At 44.4% G+C, this 5,153-nt stretch overlaps 1 long non-coding RNA gene across 2 annotated transcripts in view; it reads right to left on the reverse strand.

Annotated features, from left to right (window-relative positions):
- Window positions 1–5,153, reverse strand: part of LOC309366120 — a 167,425-nt gene that overhangs the window by 13,762 nt on the left and 148,510 nt on the right. The gene's annotated exons all lie outside the window — the stretch shown is intronic.

A 5,153-nucleotide genomic window follows, 5' to 3' on the forward strand; every position in this document is an offset into this window, starting at 1 on the left:
TTCCACGGAGGCTTCGGAGGCAAGCTACAGGCCCACCAGCCATATGGTTGACAAGGTGCAGCTGGCGGACATGCAGGGAAAGGGGAGGCCGCTGGCAAAGCCGTGCAGCTCCCCCACTCACTGGGGCACCCCTGAGAGGCCGGCGCCCTGGCGCAATGCACCACTAAGCCACATGGGAAAGACGGCTCTGCTGGTGATGAAATGGCTGTACTCGCTTCCATGCCTATGAGGTTTACCTTTAGTGAAGCAGCTGCCTTGGGTGAGGGAAGCCAGAGAGGAGATACCCCCATAGGCTCATAGGCTCACTATCCACCCTGCTGCCTCTGATGCTGGTTTCTGATGAGATCTCACAATATTTCACTGCACTCTCATGAGATTTCCCCAGAGGACAGGATCACACTTCAAAACGACCTTGACAGATTAGAGAACTGGGCCAAAACAAACAAGATGAATTTTAACAGGGAGAAATGTAAAGTATTGCACTTGGGCAAAAAAAATGAGAGGCACAAATACAAGATGGGTGACACCTGGCTTGAGAGCAGTACATGTGAAAAGGATCTAGGAGTCTTGGTTGACCACAAACTTGACATGAGCCAACAGTGTGACGCGGCAGCTAAAAAAGCCAATGCAATTCTGGGCTGCATCAATAGGAGTATAGCATCTAGATCAAGGGAAGTAATAGTGCCACTGTATTCTGCTCTGGTCAGACCTCACCTGGAGTACTGTGTCCAGTTCGGGGCACGACAGTTCAAGAAGGACACTGAGAAACTGGAACGTGTCCAGAGGAGGGCAACCAAAATGGTCAAAGGCCTGGAAACAATGCCTTATGAGGAACGGCTAAGGGAGCTGGGCATGTTTAGCCTGGAGAAGAGGAGGTTAAGGAGTGATATGATAGCCATGATCAAATATATAAAAGGATGTCACATAGAGGAGGGAGAAATGTTGTTTTCTGCTGCTCCAGAGAAGCGGACACGGAGCAATGGATCCAAACTACAAGAAAGAAGATTCCACCTAAACATTAGGAAGAACTTCCTGACAGTAAGAGCTGTTTGACAGTGGAATTTGCTACCAAGGAGTGTGGTGGAGTCTCCTTCTTTGGAGGTCTTTAAGCAGAGGCTTGACAACCATATGTCAGGAGTGCTCTGATGGTGTTTCCTGCTTGGCAGGGGGTTGGACTCGATGGCCCTTGTGGTCTCTTCCAACTCTATGATTCTATGAGATGTCATTAGTCTCTGCTTTGTGGGTGCCACCAAGCAGCTCAGGTAAGGGGGGGGGGCTTCAGCAGCAGCACAATGGCACATTCCAGTTTCACCTCAGGTGGCAAAATGAGACCTTTGGGTATAGGGCAGTATATCAATTCAATGCATAAATAAATAAATACTCCCGGATCCCCATCTATCTCTATCCCTAGAATCAACAACAACACCTTGAAGATCTCGGGCCCCAAGGAAATTAGACTGGCCTCGACTAGAGCCAGGGCCTTTTCGGCCATGGCCCCAGCCTGGTGGAACCCTCTCCCACAAGAGACCAGGGCCCTGCGGGATTTGACATCTTTCCGCAGGGCCTGCAAGACAGAGCTGTTTGGTCTGGCCTTTGGGCAGGATGGAGTTTGACTTACTTTCCTTTGAATAAAACAAGCCCGAAGGAGGCCCCCAACCTAAGGTTACCAGATTTTTTTCAATGAATCTGGGGACACTTATTGTTTGCTATGTACATTTAAATGCTGAGAAAGCTGTAAATCTGGGTACTGTCCCTGGGAAACGGGGACGTCAGGTAACCTTACCGCATCCCACTCACACGTCCTTGTATGATCAGTGGAAACAATTGGTCCTGGCAAGTATTAACCACTCTCAATTCCAACCTGATAATTGCCACCTGTCCAGGTTTTAATTACCATATTTTTCGCTCTATAACACGCACCCGACCATAACACGCACGTAGTTTTTAGAGAAGGAAAATCCGTAGGCATGCCACCCGTAGGCATTCCCTCCATAACACGCACAGACATTTACCCTTACTTACTAGGAGGAAAAAAGTGAGTGTTATGGTGCAAAAAATACGGTAATTGATGTCTGTTTTTACGCATATTGTGTTCTTTTTATGATGTTAGCTGCTCTGAGCCTGGCCTCATCCGGGGAGGGCAGGATACAAATTAAATTTTATCATCATCATAGAATTTTAGACAAATTTTCAGCTTATCAATAAACCTTGGTGCACAGAACTGGATACAGGATTTCAGATATGGTCTGACCAAGGCAGGATAGAGTGATACTATTACTTTCCTTGATCTGGACACTTGACTTCTGTTGATGCTGTCAGAAATTTCCTTAGCTTCTTTTCTTTTCTTTTCTTTTCTTTTTCTTTTTCTTTTTCTTTTTCTTTTTCTTTTTCTTTTTCTTTTTCTTTTTGTTACTGCATTACCCTATTGACTCTTGTTAAGCTTGTGGTCTACTAAGATCCCTAGATCTTTTTCACATGCAGCACAGTTGAGTCAGGGGCCTTTTATATATTAGAGCACCTGATTATTCCTGCCTACGTATAGAACCTTACATTTGTCCCTAATGGAAATTCATTTTGTTGGTTAAGGCCATCTTGAATCCTGGTTTTGTCTTCTGAGGTATCAACTACCTCTCCTAGTTTGGTGTCATCTGCAGATTCATTGAACATTCCTTCTATTCCTTCATACAAGTAATTTATAAAGATGTTGAATAGCACAGAATAACCATGCAACACCCCACTTTTCCCACACAGTAGATAGCAATGTAACAACTACCATCAAGCACAGCTCTCCCATGCTAGGGTGCAATCCAATGCCTGGTTACCTGGAAGTAAATTCTGATCAAAATTGGTGGGATTTACTTTACTGTTAATAAATGCTAATTCAGAATGTTAGATGGGGAAGATTTTGAGTCAGTGCAAAATAGGACTTATAGTGCTTTACGTAGGAAGGAAACTAAAAGCACTACATGCATTTACCATACATTTGTTAGGGTCTTTCTTTCTTTATTTCCTAGGAAAAACTTACCTGGCTCAATAAAAAGCACCAGGAAGAAGACAGAAAAGAGTATATAACAGACCTTCATAGTGATGGAAAATTAGCAGTGGATATTTGTCTGGGAAACCTGCATCTGAGGGGACAAGGATTACAGAAGATGGAAGCAACTGTGACTTAGTTGAGCCTCTTAAGTTTAGGAAATGCTTATTGGTATATTTTGCTAGTTCCACAGCCCTTCAGTAGGAAGTTCTTTCACGAGCTACCCACCGTGACAGCCAAATGGAGACATGTTGTGCAGAGGCAATATGGTTCTGAAAACGAGATGCTAGAGGCAAGCAAGGCGTGATGTTGGCTATGACCTTCATGCTTCGATTGGGCACAGAATTAATTTGTGAGTCACTCTTGTAATCCTCCCAAACTCCCCTTGCTGATATCACAGAGGATATTGTCACTGGTGCGTTTAAGGGTCTCTGCTTTGTTTTATTCCTCTTTACTGCCTTTTCTGCACTGAAAATGTTAACCCTTCCCCCACTCTCTCCTACTTAGCAGTATCCATGAAGAATATTTATTGCTCAGATAAGCCCTGGCGTCCAGCCCGCTTCGGCTGCGCAGCTACCAGTCAGGCCTCCGGACTTCAAAGAACACATTCCAAAGGCTCTGAGTAACACGCAGAGATTAAGAGAAAGCTGGAAAGCTGGAAACTCGAGTGCGTTCTTCAGTGTGCTTAAATAAATTCCACTCAGGATCTTAGCAGTTAGAAGCAGTTTTTATTTACAGCAGACTATCCATTATCTATCACAGTGAACAGCATCGTGAAAACACGTCCTCTCTCCTCAAAAGCAAAAGTAGAGAAAAAGAACAAAGGCTGGAGACTCTCGGATATGACGCATAGTCTCCCCCCTCCCAACTTGTAGGCAGGGCGTACACTCTGAGCTGTTTAACCCTGTAAGCTCAGGTTCTCCTCACAGTATCCACGTAGTTTTCAGAAATGTTCTAAGCTGCTTTTATCTGTCACAATGCATTCAATGTTTCCATTGGGGGAGGAAGCTCCTCTGCTCTCCTTTGTTCCATTGAAGTCCCCAAGAGGGTCTGCTTTAGGCACTTATTCTCCTCTCCCTTCCCTCCCTCTGTAGTCTCCTTAGGAGGTCTCATTAAATCCTAGTGCTTTCAGTACCATCGATATACAAACAATACCCAGCTCTATATAGAATCACAGAATTTTAGAGCTGGAAATGACCCCAAGGGTCATCTAGTCCAATCCCCTGCAATAAAGGATTTTCTACCAAATCATACATGACAGATGGCCATCCAACCTCTCCTTAAAAATCTTCAGTGAAGGAGAGTCCACCACCTCCGAGGGAGTCCATTCTGCTGTCAAAGGCCCAACAAAGACTCAATTTCCTCAGGGTCTTGCAAAATGTTAAACAACAATTGATGAACTCCTTTTACCGGTCCACAATAGAAAGTGTCCTTTCATATTGTATTACAGTGTGGTATGCTGGCCTGACAGCCACAGACAGAAAGTCTCTACAGAGGGTAGGTGAATACAGCACATGATATCCCTTGAGTCCACTAGATGACATCGCAAGGGATCGTTGCCTTAGGAGAGCGAGAAAAATTCTCAGGGATGACTCACACCCCGGCCATCACCTCTTTAATCTTCTACCTTCGGGCAGGAGATATAGAAATATAATCAGCCGTACCAACAGGCTAAAAAATAGCTTCTATCCGTGGGCTGTTAGGCTGTTGAATGGAAAATAACATAGCGAAATTGACTTGCAAGATGGTGTGTTGTTTGATAAGAGATTGAGTGTTTGGGTGGGGAGTAGGGCTCGTTTCATTTCATTGTACACAGGTTGTACAATGACAATAAAGGTATCACCATCATCATCATCAGAAAGTTCTTCCTGATGTTTTGCTAGAATCTCTTTTCTTTGTAACTTGAATCCATTGGTTCAACTCCTAGCCTCTGGAGCAGGAGAGGGCAAGCTTGCTCCATCTTCCATGTGATAAACCTTTAGATATTACCCCAGACCTGTCTCCCTGCATCTATTCTCTTATCAACCCCAGAAAAACACCATATGATTTTGTCTCTCTCCATTCATGAGCAACTCAACAACTGGGGTTATTTCCTTGCCATAAAATAAGACAACATGGA

This window comes from Podarcis melisellensis, assembly GCF_964234715.1.
Source record: "Podarcis melisellensis genome assembly, chromosome: 3".
Classification (NCBI taxonomy): domain Eukaryota; kingdom Metazoa; phylum Chordata; class Lepidosauria; order Squamata; family Lacertidae; genus Podarcis; species Podarcis melisellensis.